This window comes from Platichthys flesus, chromosome 2 (assembly GCF_949316205.1).
Source record: "Platichthys flesus chromosome 2, fPlaFle2.1, whole genome shotgun sequence".
NCBI classification, from domain to species: domain Eukaryota; kingdom Metazoa; phylum Chordata; class Actinopteri; order Pleuronectiformes; family Pleuronectidae; genus Platichthys; species Platichthys flesus.
Window position 1 is genome coordinate 597,504 of NC_084946.1, and position 16,012 is coordinate 613,515.

General features: G+C 40.1%; 1 protein-coding gene and 1 long non-coding RNA gene across 2 annotated transcripts in view; one reads left to right on the forward strand and one right to left on the reverse strand.

Annotated features, from left to right (window-relative positions):
• LOC133974203 (serine/threonine-protein kinase PDIK1L-like) overlaps window positions 1-16,012 on the reverse strand; it is a 146,054-nt gene that overhangs the window by 127,892 nt on the left and 2,150 nt on the right.
• LOC133974540 (uncharacterized) lies at window positions 3,809-5,810 on the forward strand. The gene is made up of 3 exons (XR_009924662.1): window positions 3,809-3,964; window positions 4,517-4,570; window positions 4,815-5,810. It is a non-coding gene; the product is annotated as an uncharacterized LOC133974540 (long non-coding RNA).

Genomic DNA, 16,012 nt, shown 5'->3' on the forward strand with positions numbered 1-16,012 from the left:
TTACTAATACTAGCTCTAATAAATACTGTATAAATTATATTTTGCTCCTGAATTGAACTGTGTTAAAGGGGTTCACATGGAAAATATATGTTCAATTATGTAAAGGGTGATTTTTGTTACTATTATACTAATGGAGATTTAGCACTTGCTACACATTGTAAGAGCAGCTGTTCAAAGGAGCACTACGTCTTTTAAGGCTCTTTATTCAGAGTCACGGTGTTGATGTCCTGTCACGTGTTACAGTGAAAAATAACCGTGTCTCCCACCTTCAGTATTTAAATCGTTAATCTCAGACAGACTTCACTGAATTCTTTTGTTAAATATGAGTAAGTCATAGCCTTGTACCTTTACTAGAACAGACAGTGTCATACAGAGTTGTGGGCTTATATGCACTACCTATTTCCTAATCTGAAATGATTATGCTCTGATTAACTTTGAACTAATATTTTATTTTTACCATTTAAAAGTCTGTTAATTACTTAACCTGGCCCATGTATGACTTTACATATCTGTGTATTGGTTTCATGTTCCTCTAGAAGGTCCAACTTGACACACAACTTGAATCCAACCAGACTGAACACTGACTCCAGGTACAGACCTGATTTCATTACTTAAAAACAATCAAAGTATTGCACATAATACATAATGTATTAAATTATAATGCAATACTTTTAATGTGAAATAGCTCCATTAAAAACATTCATTGTCATGGTAGTGCACGTTTTAATCCAAAAGCATATTCAAATACACAGTTGAATATCCACAGAAAATAAGATTACACACTTTGTTCATATGTAACTCTTCCTCTACAATAATGACGATCACTTTCATGTTTCCTATCATTTTATTAGGGACAGACGAGCCTGAAGGACACAGCTGTGATGACCATGTTCTGTCTCTTATGGCAAAGCAGAAATATAAAACACTGGGTTCTTATCTAAAGTGTATCAAGTCAGATCTCCACCATGTTGCTGCTGAGGACATCAGGTGCTGCAGTTCTTCATCTATGAAGAGAAAAAACGCACTGTTAAAGAATGTTTTGTGTTGTGTATAAAGCACAACAGATTTCAGATAGAACTGTTGTACTGTGGTCTTGGTTTATATCCTCATGGTGAAATGTACATATTTTAAGTCCCTTCTGATAAAAGTGCTGAAAGAAATACAACATTGTACAAATACATAAAATGTCTTTCTACCTCATCAGTACTATTCAAGGTGATAATCTCCCACAGACCTATTGATAACAGTCCAAATCAAGTCTTTCCACTTCTCTCAGTGTGAAAACATAATTCTATAATTAATTTGAGAACTGTTTACAACACTGATGTGTGGAGATTAAAATCATACCTAAACTGTCTAATTCACTGTAAAACTCCATGACATTCGCAGGCCATCTGTAGTTAAGGGAGCAACGCATGGAGTGATGTGTAGATTACTAGTTTGATGATGCATGAGGAGAGGCGGTGGTCGAGTGGCAGAAACTTGGACTATGGGCAGAGAAGGTCTCTGGTTCGTCTTTGGTTCGACTCCATGGAGAGACAACAAAAGTCGAACCTGGATTGATCTGTCCAAAAATCCAAGAGTCTCCCTACCCTCTCTAGTGCCCATGAGCAAGGCACCTCACTCCCCCAACATCTGCTCCCCCGAGCGCCGTACATGGTCGCTCACTGCTCTGTGTGTCCTGCACCAGATGGGTAAAAAGCAGCGATTAAATTTCCCTACCTGCATGAGTGTGCCTTTGCATGTCTGTGCATGTGTTTGGGATGAATAAATGGATTTTAATCTTAATCTTTTAATCTTAATCAGTTGTCTTCCAGTTGACCAGCATGAAGCTGCAGATCTCCACCATGTTGCTGCTGGGGACATCAGGAGCTGCATTAATGAGGAGCAGAAGCGTACTGTTATGAATGTTTTGTGTTGTTTATGAAGCACTACTTATTTCAGCTAGAACCGATGTACTAGGGTCTGGGTTTGTATCCTAATGGTTAAATGCACATACTTTAAATCGCTTTTGATAAAACGTGACAAAGAAATACAACATTGTACACATAGATAAAATGTCTTTCTACCTCATCTGTAATATTCAAGGTGATGATCTCCCACAGAGCTGTTGATAACAGTCCACATCAAGTCTCTCCACTTGCCTCAGTGTGAAAACATAATTATATAATTAATTGGAGAAGTGTTTACAACACTGATGTGTGGACATTATAATGTTATCACTACTGTCTAATTCACTCTACAACTCCATGACAGACTAAATAAACAATGTGAAAATAGTAATGGCGGATATACCATCCTGTATCAGAATATTGGTGAAACAGTTACTATCACATGAAACGTACACGTGTAGCGTATTGATAGTAACTCATTAAAAAAAATAATGTCACAACCAAAACAAGACTGTGGAGTTATCTTGCTTCAATCTGTTCATTAGACGTGATAAATAAACGGTAACTTTTATAACAATTACATATTACAAAAAACTTGAGGCATGTCAGCATATGATGATAGATAAAGCAATAGGTTATGTTGGATAGTTTCAAGGTTACTTACCTCTAGTTCAGCACCAGCGGCTGGCCAGAAGAAGTGGAGCGATCTTCCTTGCCGCACAGGGCAAACGCAGGCAATGTGGAGACGAGCGCTTGGTCATCGAACGTTCTCTCTTCCCCGACCGCAACAGACTTGAAATTGCCTGTGCTCGGGCCCGTTAGTGCTGCAACGTAGCCCTAGTTATTATTATTTTTCTTAGCTTAAATGAATTGGCTTTTTGAGGGCTTTAATGTGCTCAAAAAGTTGTAGGAGTTTGCAGCAAATTCGAAGGCGGCGTAAAATTACGTATTCTGGAGTATTTTGAAAAGGGCGTGGCAAAATGGCTTAAGAGCGACACCTACGGAAAAGCCCCTCATTTAGCATTCACCGATCCTCAAAAAAAACAAAGATTATTGTGTATCATGACTAGATGCACAAAAAAGTCCATCAGTGCATTATGAATAACGCAACAGGAAGCCCGCCAGTTTGACTTTAGTGGCCATTTTGGTCATATTCCATATTTTTTCTTTGATGTACTTGTCGTACAGCTTTCATCAGATCAACTTCAAATTTAGACGATCGTCATCACAACAAATTGGAGATCTAAAGTTATTGAAGGATTACGTTTTAGCAAAACCGTCTGACCGTGGTGTGGCGTTAAAGTTTGATGAAACGCCATCAAAACACAAGCTTCCATATTTCAGACATATTTTGTCCAATTGAGTCCAAACTAGACACATTCGACAAGAGTCGCCACCAGAAGACATGGGTGCAGAAATTGTGACTTACAATCACAGCGCCCCCTGGTGGTAACACGAAATGTCTTGTTTTTGGTACGTGTTATGTTTTTATGTACTACTCAGACAGCTTTCATCAGATCAACTTAAAAATTAGATGAGACTCTACAAAACAAGATGAAGATGTAAAGTTATCAGAATTTAAACTTTTCATCAATCCATGTGACCGTAGTGAGGCTTCCAGTTTGAAGAATGAAAACACCTATAACTGGCAGATGTGCTGCAATATTTAGTCACTAGATGGCAGTGTCAGACAATGGTTTGTGTTATCTATGCATTAACAGACTGTGTTTACAGGGTGGCCAACTTCAGCGGAGAATTAAACCTTTTACAGCATTGCTCAAACTTTGGTTTTAGTCTCAATCGCTAAGTTCTTCCTTCATGACAACTCTGAGGGGGGTGTATTTTTTTTTAACTCCCTGGTTGAAGCGATATAGATGTTTGAAATTCACGTGACGTCACAGGGACGAGCGGTACTTCCTGGTGCCTGCGGTTTCAGCTCAATAGAGTGAGCAGCACACGCCTCATCAGACTGTGCGCGGCTTCCACTCCCATATCGTATGAGAAACATGGTTTGAAGTTCAGCTTGTTCTCCTGAGGGACACGTTAAAGACGTCTGCGCTGCTGTTTCTGTGGTAAGTCACGTAGAGTATTTTATTTCCATGTGTTCGCAGTGATTCGCAGGGTGCCTTTCAATCAGGCTTGCTAGCTTAGCAACGCTAATTCGTAAACTATATAACAGCTGCGATCGTGTTAGATGCAAATGGCAGCTGTCACTGACACACCACCATGAACGCAGGTCAACAAAGCAGAGACAAGCGTTAGTTTATAAGGATGAATCTGAGACAGGAGACTGTATGTCGGTTTGTTAGTTAGCTTAGCCCGGAGGCTAAATAGTTTCCGGGCTGAAACCTGAATCTGCCACCTACACTCTTTAAATCGTTAATCTCAGACAGACTTCACTGAATTCTTTTGTGAAATATGAGTAAATCATAGCCTTGTAACTTTACTAGAACAGACAGTGTCATACAGAATTGTAGGCTAATATGCACTACCTATTTCCTAAGCTGAATTGATTTAACTTTGAAGTAATATTTTATTTTTACTATGTAAAAGTCTGTTAAGCAGTTGACCTGGCACATGTATGACTTTACATATCTGTGTATTTGTGGTCAATGTTCCTCTAGGGTGTTCAGCCTGAGACACAACTTGAATCCAACCAGTTTGAACATTGACTCCAGGTACAGACCTGTTTCATTACTTACAAACAATCAAAGTATTGCACATAATACATAATGTATTTAATTATAATGCAATACTTTTAATGTGAAATAACTCCATACTGTACATTTATTGTCATGCTGGTGCACGTTTTAATCCTAAAGCATATTCAAATACATAGTTGAATATCATCAGAAAATGAGAATACACACTTGTTCAAAAGTAACACTTCCTGTACAATAATGATATATTTTGTGTTTCCAGTCATTTTTATTAGGGACAGACGAGCCTGAAGGACACAGCTGTGACGACCATGTTGTGTCTCTTATGGCAAAGCAGAAATATTAAACACAGGGTTCTTTTCGAAAGTGTATAAAATCAGAAAGCAAAAAATACACATTGTTCTAATAAATGTTTATTTTTTTAACCAACCATAATGAAGATAGACATTAACTCTTATACATGACACTTTGCAATGACCACCACCACTAAACAGTTGCAGGTCATATTTAGTTAAGGGAGGAATTTAGAAGTGTTGTGTAGATGACGATTCAGTCGTCCACGTGTTGACCAGCATGACGCTGCAGATCTCCACCATGTTGCTGCTGAGGACATCAGGTGCTGCAGTTTTTCATCTATGAAGACAAAAACAGCACTGTTAAAGAATGTTTTGTGTTGTGTATGAAGCACAACAGATTTCAGATAGAACCGTTGTACTGTGGTCTTGGTTTGTATCGTCATGGTTAAATGTACATATTTGAAGTCACTTTATTATAAAAGTAGGGAAAGAAATACAACATTGTACAAATAGAGAAAATGTATTTTTACCTCATCTGTAATATTCAAGGTGATAATTTCCCACAGAGCTATTGATAACAGTCCACATCAAGTCTCTCCACTTCCCTCAGTATGAAAACATAATTATACAATTAATTGAAGAACTGTGTTTACACTGGTTGTCACATTAGTTATTTGTGGGATATTAAAATATTATCCCAATATATGTACAAAAATCAAACTAACCATGTCATTTGTCTAAATGGTTGCATTTAATGGACAAGTACTTCAACATTACATATGTAGTCTGCGATTGATATGAATTAGTTCAGTGGTGTTTCTACATTTGGAACACCAGATGTAGATGGCGCTGTTGTGAAGAAAGTCCAATACATCTGTCCTTTGTGGAAAACTATATTTATTGGATTTTATATGCAATATAGCATGAATGTGTGTGTGAATAAACTTGACTTACAAGCTTTACAGTCTTGTTTTGGAGTCTAATATTTTGTGTGGTTTCAATCAGTGTTCTTGCTCTGGGAAATGAGCATCTCTCTTGTCGTCCGTCTCTGCTCTGTCCCTCTATTCTGGGCGCAACTGCACAAACTCAAGCGTTTTGTCATGTAACCACAACTAGGCATGAATCACATTGTCCAAAGTGAACTTTGGCTTAGGGGGCAGAGCTGAGACACCTTCAAATTGCCGCATGAAATCTGCCTAGCAACTACAGTGCCATGATGGAAATGGGACTCCATCTGCGAGCCTATTGACTGCTGGGTTTCATCTGTGTCAACAGGCTAACACCAGTGAACAGTCAGCTGGTGTTGTCATCATAATGTCCACTTCATTAAGATGGCACTGAGTCCTGACATCAGAAGTTGTCAGATCCATTGACAACATCAGGAGCCACTATCAGGATGTATGCCATACACAAATATGAGAGCAAGGACAACGCTGTATTGTTTTAATGCATACAACATTTCATTTGAAGAGATTACATATATGACATTATAGGGACTTTGTATTTGCAATAATAAAAATCAGATGACACATGTCTTCGGATGTTGTAGTGAATGGACAAAAGATTAATATGTCTATGTAATATCATGGTGCTTGTTTATTGAAAAGACATTTATGTCTATAGAAATCAATTACATTTACTTGAATAACAGTGTGATTGAAATGCTATGACCGGTACACTGGGGTCATCATCATCAAGTCCTCTACAGTAAAATGCCATTGCGTTACCACAACATTGTAAGATCCACTGTCGGCATCTGAGAACACCATCTTGACAAGACAAAGAATATATGGTTAAAAAACACTTCAATATAGTTATTGATCGTACAGAGTTATTTTGCAATGCATAGAATTACAACATTGTACAGTGTTGTGTAGTAAATTAACTATTATGCCAGTTGAGTGACCGTGATGAGGCTTATAAGTTTGATAAACAAAATGAAAACACCATGTCTGTATTTCATTGTGTTACATTCTCAAAACTGTCTCGTTACTTGAGCAGCACAGGTTGGCGCAACGCGAGCCTGTATGCACGGCGCACCTCTCTCTTGCTCACTCGCGTGCCAGCTGCCTCGGGAGATGTGCAGGTCCAACGGCATGGGGGGGGGGCGCGAGACCCCCCTCACGCGAGACCCCAGCGTCCACAGGTTGGTCGTGCTGCCTTGGTCGACTGGGGTCAAGCAGGCTGTACCGGTCATGATCCCTCCGCAGGTTCACCATCAGGAACCCTGTTACGAGATTGACTTCCTCTAGATTCCAGTTTGATCGTCTTCTCGACGCTCCGACTCTGGCAGGGCCGATCCGAGGACCTCACTAAACCATCCAATGAGGAATAGCGATGTGTGTACAAAGAGGAGGGACTTAATCAACACCAGCACATTCCCCATCCATTTATTCCCTTTATAATGATTTAGGTTCTCCTCCAGGAGCTCGGTTCAGTTCAGCTTTTATTATTCGGTCTGAAATTTGGCAGCAAAACGAGACTGTCCAGTGAGTTTTTCTTATTTGTACTAGCAAAGTGCAGCTGTTAACAAAAGAGAAACTATCTTAATTTGTGTGCCTAGAACTTGTTTCCGGTTACTGAGTTATCAGAAGGGGCATTGTGTATCACTCCTGCTACTTATGAAAGATCCAGGTTTTGTGATATTTACAGAATGTTTTAGTTGTTATACTGTGGTTTATTAATGTTCTTAGGCAGACACAAGAGGCACTTGTTTATTCTGTTGTGTTGATTCTTTGTTGTCTCTAGAAGTTCAGATGCACTGGTCCATTACTATTTGAACCTCAGTATCTAGGGTTCAAAATTTGTAAAATTATAGATTATATGCATATTGTTATAATTTTTCAGTCAGTTGAAATAAATCTTGAGGAGAAACATTTTTGGTAGTTTTCTGTCTGTATAGACTATAAAAAGTACTTTAGATTTGTAATTTTGGTACTTGTACTTTTGATACTTGAGTAAATTTCAACACCAGATACTTTTAATACTTAAGTACATTTAATATGAGCTAATTTAAGACTTTTACTCAAGTAATTTTCTGACGGGTGACTTTTACTTTTACCAAAGTCACTTTCAAGTAAGATATCTGTACTTTTACTCCAGTATGGCTTTCAAGAACTTTATACACTGGTTTTAAGGTAACTTACCTCTAATTCATAGAGCCACCTGCTGACTACAGGAAGTGAAGCGATATTGCCGCAATTCACAATCACAGGCAACGTGGAGACGAGCGCTAGGTCATCGAACGTTCTCTCTTCCCCGACCGCAACAGACTTGGAATTGCCTGTGCTCGGGCCCGTTAGTGCTACAACGTAGCCCTAGTTATTATTTTTCTCTGTTTAAACTAATTGGCTTTTTGAGGGCTTTAATGTGCTCAAAAAGTTGTAGGAGTTTGCAGCAAATTCGAAGGCGGCGTAAATTTACGTATTCTGGAGTATTTTGAAAAGGGCGTGGCAAAATGGCTCAAGAGCGCCACCTACGGAAAAGCCCCTCATTTAGCATTCACCGATCCTCAAAAATAACATAGACTATTGTGTATCATGACTAGATGCACAAAAAAGTCCATCAGTGCATTATGAATAACGCAACAGGAAGCCCGCCAGTTTGACTTTAGTGGCCATTTTGGTCATATTCCATATTTTTTCTTTGATGTACTTGTCGTACAGCTTTCATCAGATCAACTTCAAATTTAGACAATCGTCATCACAACAAATTGGAGATCTAAAGTTATTGAAGGATTACGTTTTAGCAAAACCGTCTGACCGTGGTGTGGCGTTAAAGTTTGATGAAACGCCATCAAAACACAAGCTTCCATATTTCAGACATAGTTTGTCCAATTGAGTCCAAACTAGACACATACGACAAGAGTCGCGACTAGAAGACATCACTGCAGAAATTGTGACTTACAATCACAGCGCCCCCTGGTGGCAACAGGAAATGTCTTGTTTTTGGTACGTGTTATGTTTTTATGTACTACTCAGACAGCTTTCATCAGATCAACTTATTATTAGATGAGACTCTACAAAACAAGATGAAGATCTAAAGTTATCAATATTTAAACTTTTCATCATACCGTGTGACTGTGGTGAGGTCTCAAAGTTCGACTAAACGCCAATATAAGCGAGCTTCTGTAACTTAGACATATTTTGTCCAATCGACTCCAAACTACACATATAAGACAAGAGTAGCGACCGAAAGACATCTACCTAGAAATTATGACTTAAAAGGAAAGCGCCCCCTGGTGGCATCAGGAAATAACTTGTTTTGGTCATCTTACTCTTTGATGTATTTCCCCCCAGCCACTTTGCTAAACCATGTCAAACTGTGTCAAATTGGTCTCAAGATATTGATAATGTAGGCATAACATTACTGTGACTTTTCATCATGCGGATTGTTAATGGTGTGGCATCAAAGTTCATCAGCTCACCATGACAAATGAAACCCATTTTAACAGAGTTACCATGAACGCAGCATGAGACCGCTTTCGGTTTGTTACGTCTCACACTTGGATGTATTTCTACTCATTCACTTTGCTAAACCATGTCAAACTGTGTCACATGGGTCTCAATATATTGATAATGTAGGCATAACATTGCTGTGAGTTTTCATCATGCGGATTATTCATAGCTTTGCAGCAGACTTCTTCAACTCGCCATGACAAACGAAGCTGCATTTAACACAGCTGCACGTGAACGCCTCATGAGACTCTGAAAAAAGTTACAACGTCACAAGCTGCGGAGCTGTGTATCACGAAGAACCGGAGAACGGTTGGCGAGTCTGGATGAGAGGACGGCGGCGGAGTCACTGTGGACGTTGTTCGCTCAGCAGGTTAGAGTGTGGGACGCTCTCAAAGCTTTTTTCCCCTCTCCCGTCGTGTCTTTTCCTGTGTGAACTCTGCCGCTCTCAACAGCAGCACTGGCTATGAGCTAGCTCCTGCTAGCTCCAACGAAGCATCTCTCAACTGCTACGTAAGTTAAACGGACACTTCTGACTGACTGACTGACTGTGATGATAAGCAAAAGAGACACTGTGGACTGACTTTGCCAATTCCGTAGCGACATTGAGACTGCATGCTGGTGCACGTGTGATGTGTTGTACTGCATTTGTTTGATCTGTTTACTAACACTAGCTCTAATAATTACTGTATAAATTATATTTTGCTCCTGAATTGAACTTTGTTAAAGGGGTTCACATGGAAAATATATGTTCAATTATGTAAAGGGTGATTGTTGTTACTATTATGCTAATGGAGATTTAGCACTTGCTACACATTGTAAGAGCAGCTGTTCAAAGGAGCACTACGTCTTTTAAGGCTCTTTATTCAGAGTCACGGTGTTGATGTCCTGTCACGTGTTACAGTGAAAAATAACCGTGTCTCCCACCTTCAGTATTTAAATCGTTAATCTCAGACAGACTTCACTAAATTCTTTTGTTAAATATGAGTAAGTCATAGCCTTGTAACTTTACTAGAACAGACAGTGTCATACAGAGTTGTAGGCTTATATGCACTACCTATTTCCTAATCTGAAATGATTATGATCTGATTAACTTTGAATTAATATTTTATTTTTACCATGTAAAAGTCTGTTAATTACTTAACCTGGCCCATGTATGACTTTACATATCTGTGTATTGGTTTCATGTTCCTCTAGAAGGTCCAACTTGACACACAACTTGAATCCAACCAGACTGAACACTGACTCCAGGTACAGACCTGATTTCATTACTTAAAAACAAATCAAAGTATTGCACATAATACATAAAGTATTAAATTATAATGCAATACTTTTAACGTGAAATAGCTCCATTAAAAACATTCATTGTCATGGTAGTGCACGTTTTAATCCAAAAGCATATTCAAATACACAGTTGAATATCCACAGAAAATAAGATTACACACTTTGTTCATATGTAACTCTTCCTCTACAATAATGACGATCACTTTCATGTTTCCTATAATTTTATTAGGGACAGACGAGCCTGAAGGACACAGCTGTGATGACCATGTTCTGTCTCTTATGGCAAAGCAGAAATATAAAACACTGGGTTCTTATCTAAAGTGTATCAAATCAGATCTCCACCATGTTGCTGCTGAGGACATCAGGTACTGCAGTTCTTCATCTATGAAGAGAAAAAACGCACTGTTAAAGAATGTTTTGTGTTGTGTATAAAGCACAACAGATTTCAGATAGAACTGTTGTACTGTGGTCTTGGTTTATATCCTCATGGTTAAATGTACATATTTTAAGTCCCTTCTGATAAAAGTGCTGAAAGAAATACAACATTGTACAAATACATAAAATGTCTTTCTACCTCATCAGTACTATTCAAGGTGATAATCTCCCACAGACCTATTGATAACAGTCCAAATCAAGTCTTTCCACTTCTCTCAGTGTGAAAACATAATTCTATAATTAATTTGAGAACTGTTTACAACACTGATGTGTGGAGATTAAAATCATACCTAAACTGTCTAATTCACTGTAAAACTCCATGACATTCGCAGGCCATCTGTAGTTAAGGGAGCAACCCATGGAGTGATGTGTACATTACTAGTTTGATGATGCATGAGGAGAGGCGGTGGTCGAGTGGCAGAAACTTGGACTATGGGCAGAGAAGGTCTCTGGTTCGTCTTTGGTTCGACTCCATGGAGAGACAACAAAAGTCGAACCTGGATTGATCTGTCCAAAAATCCAAGAGTCTCCCTACCCTCTCTAGTGCCCATGAGCAAGGCACCTCACTCTCCCAGCATCTGCTCCCCGAGCGCCGTACATGGTCGCTCACTGCTCTGTGTGTCCTGCACCAGATGGGTAAAAAGCAGAGATTAAATTTCCCTACCTGCATGAGTGTGCCTTTGCATGTCTGTGCATGTGTTTGGGATGAATAAATGGATCTTAATCTTAATCTTTTAATCTTAATCAGTTGTCTTCCAGTTGACCAGCATGAAGCTGCAGATCTCCACCATGTTGCTGCTGGGGACATCAGGAGCAGCATTAATGAGGAGCAGAAGCGTACTGTTATGAATGTTTTGTGTTGTTTATGAAGCACTACATATTTCAGCTAGAACCGATGTACTAGGGTCTGGGTTTGTATCCTAATGGTTAAATGCACATACTTTAAATCGCTTTTGATAAAACGTGACAAAGAAATACAACATTGTACACATAAAATGTCTTTCTACCTCATCTGTAATATTCAAGGTGATGATCTCCCACAGAGCTGTTGATAACAGTCCACATCAAGTCTCTCCACTTCCCTCAGTGTGAAAACATAATTATATAATTAATTGGAGAAGTGTTTACAACACTGATGTGTGGACATTATAATCTTATCACTACAGTCTAATTCAGTGGTTCTCAACCTTTTTTCAGTGACGTACCCCCTTTGAAGAAAAAATTCTGCCGAGTACCCCCTGACCAGCGCAAAGCATTTTTGGTTGAAAGAGAGATGTAATGTGATTTATTAATCCTTGTAACTAAACACATTCAAATTTAAAACTCCATCAATTTCCATAACATTGCTCATTTGTAGTGGTCTCTCTTGAACTATTTGGAAATAAAAAGATGTAAAAATAACTAAAGACTTTTATTATTATCTCAATATAAATAAAGATTTGTGCACATCAAAAATAATTATCAACTTAAAGTGACCTTTTTGGGATCATAATAAAGATATGTTCTCAAACTGAACTTATGAACTTAATTATAGCTAAACACTTCTTCCCAAAAAATGTATCATTAACTTAGTTTTAAATAAAAGATTAGCTCAGAAATTTTTTTTTTTATATTTATCATCTTAAAATATCTTCTTTAAGGATCGAAAAGATTACTGACAGGTAGCTTGTTTCCGCTTGCTTCTGGGAGGCTTTTTGCATCGTGTCTTGAGATGACCTGAATTCAGAAAGTTTCCTCTTAAAAAACTCAGGTGGCTTAGCAACATGACTTTCATGTTTTGTCTGGAGATACCGCTGAAGATGTGGTGGCTTAATGCCACTGTTGGCTAATCTCTCCCCACAGAAAAAAACAAAAAGTGTAAATAACCCAATCTATGTTAATGTTAATATTGGTGAAGTGTCTCTGTTATTTTATTGTGAAATATTTGTTCGCTTTAAGTTCATACAATTTCATTTCCGCTTTTGTATTACAGGCTTTTATTTTGAAAGGGTACCGGTAGAGACGCGGACTTCTTGTTATGAATCATTAACTTCACAACGGAAAACTTTTACGTATTAGCGCCCCTTCGAAAAGGCACAAGCTCTCACAGTGTTGTTTAGGGAAGGCTCTCAGCTCTGGTTTCGCCTTCTTTGGTACTTGTCCCTCCGTGTTTCAGCAGTATTGCTGCTGCACTTCAACTCGACTCCATTGTTGAAGTTTTCAAGGCAGGTGATGACAGGCGATGACAGGTGGCGTGTGCCAGTTTGGGTCAAACCATCGGTATGGGGGAGATTCTGTTTTTTTAGGATAATTCAATTGAAAAGCCTACTGAATATAAAATTTAGTTCAGAAACTTACACTTATATTAAATTGAATTTTTGTTAAGTAACAATTTTTCAAGGGTTTTTGAATGGATGCTAATTTTAAATATAAAAAAAAATAATCCCAAGTACCCCCTGGAGTACCTTCAAGTACCCCCAGGGGTACGCCTACCCCCATTTGAGAATCACTGGTCTAATTCACTCTACAACTCCATGACAGACTAAATAAACGATGTGAAAATAGTAATGGCGGATATATCATCCTGTATCAGAATATTGGTGAAACAGTTACTATCACATGAAACGTACATGTGTAGCGTATTGATAGTAACTCATTAAAAAAAATAATGTCATAACCAAAACAAGACTGTGGAGTTATCTTGCTTCAATCTGTTCATTAGACGTGATAAATAAACGGTAACTTTTATAACAATTACATATTACAAAAAACTTGAGGCATGTAAGCATATGATGATAGATAAAGTAATAGGTTATGTTGGATAGTTTGAAGGTTACTTACCTCTAGTTCAGCACCAGCGGCTGGCCAGAAGAAGTGGAGCGATCATCCTTGCCGCACAGGGCAAACGCAGGCAATGTGGAGACGAGCGCTTGGTCATCGAACGTTCTCTCTTCCCCGACCGCAACAGACTTGAAATTGCCTGTGCTCGGGCCCGTTAGTGCTACAACGTAGCCCTAGTTTCTCATTGTTTTCCCTAGTCTTGCCAAAATGTATAAACAATTGATAAAAATCTATTTTTCTTTCTTATGCGGAGCAAAGGAACTGGGGTTGAACCTGGAGGATAATTGGTGGGATAAGACACTTGACAAGAGTCACACAGGCTCAACTTACCCTCATTTGACACTAATAAAGTTCAAGGTATTATTTAAAATACATTTATCGAAAGCTCGACTCTCCCTAATATATCCCAATGTCATTGATAGTTATGACAAATGCCATTATTCATCATGCAATATAACCCATATGTTTTATTCTTGCCCATCATTATCTCGCTTCTGGCAGAACTACCCTGAAACTATGTCAAAGATTTTTTTTTTTCCTTAAGAAGGGTAAAAATACATAGAAACCTCAGAGAACCACATGTGAGGGATCCCTCTCCCAGGACAGACAGAAGTGCAATAGGTGCCACGTGTAGGAAAAAAATCATCCAGATTGAAGTTTTTAGCCGCATTGATGAGGGTAAACATCCCGAAGGATAACCCCAACATGGCATGCCAAGCAGTCCTGCTGCAATCACAGTCCATGGTCAGCAACCAGCAGGACCACGATCCACCATCCAGACAAGACGCCACTCCAGTCCTCAGTCACCGTCCACCGCCGCCCACCAGGACCCACCACAAGCCGCGGTCCTGGTCGACCGCCCGTACCCAATGCAAACGCGACACAGGGTCCGCCACCACAACCACGATCAGCCCACATGACACAGAATCCGCCACACTGGATACAACCACCGCGACCCCGGATGCGAGATCCAAAAACCGCAATCCATGGTGCGGCCACAGAGGCCCTGGTTCTGCGGGTGATAAAGCAAAGGGATTCCGGGGAAGGGGATAGGCAGGGGCGGCGCGTCCCATTGGGCAAGTCGGGCAGTTGCCCAGGGCCTCGGCCAGCAGGGGGCCTCGTCGTATTTACGTTTTTTATTTTATTTTTACTTAATAATTCAAATAAATCACTCCTCGTGTCCCCCTAATTCACTTTTAACCCAAGAGCAAGACGTGCTTCATCGTACTATCTTTACAACTTGGTTTTGGAACACCGTGTCTTGTCTGTCCCTGACCGGCTGCTCAAAAGGAGCGAGCTCTGTTCTCACTGAGAGAGTGAGCGGGGCGGGGGCGGAGCCCCAGCGCCTGTGTGTGTGTGCTCTTTGGGGACACACACACAGGCGCCCTCACAACACCTTGCAGGGAGCCGCTGCAGCGCCGCGGTTGCCAACCCCTGGCTACGGTGAAAGAACGATTATTTTACAGTTAAAGAGATGCGGACGTCAAAAGTTTTGACTCAAAACATTAGTTCCGCCTCAAATGTCCCCTCCCGCTCGCGCCCCCTCCCCTTCCACCCTTCTCACACCGCATCAAGCAGGAGCGCCTGCAGTTGCCAATTCCCCACACAGTGAAATGATAGTAAATAGTTTGGGTAGTGCAGGGGTTGGCAACCTGCGGCTCTTCAGCCTCACTGCAGTGGCTCCCTGTACAGTGCTGTGCATGTTGCGCATATTTTTCGCGAACGGTGAACTTTACGAATCAGTTTTCATATGATGAACGTGATGGAACGTCACGTTCACATACATTTTCCAAATCATCATCGTATCAGGCCGTCATGAAATACCAGGAGCGGGCGATGTGTGTGTGTGTATGTGTGTGTGCGTGTGTGTGTGTGTTCGCGCTCCCAGATAGCGCACTGGTCAGGGGCTCCGCCCCCCGCCCCGTTCACTCGCCCAGTGTACGAACACAGTGAGATTAGAGCTCGTTCGCGTGAGGCAGCCACTCAGTGACTGACCGGCTGCTTCTTAACAGTTGAAACAGTGAAAACACAGAGTTTCTCTGATCTCAGCTGATCAGAGATCAGCTCCTCTGATCAGCTCTGCAGCTTCTTGATCAGAGAAGAAGCTGCAGGTGGTTTGTATCGAGCTTCAGTTCAACCCGGCCTGACCTGCTCTTACGTTTTGTTTTAAT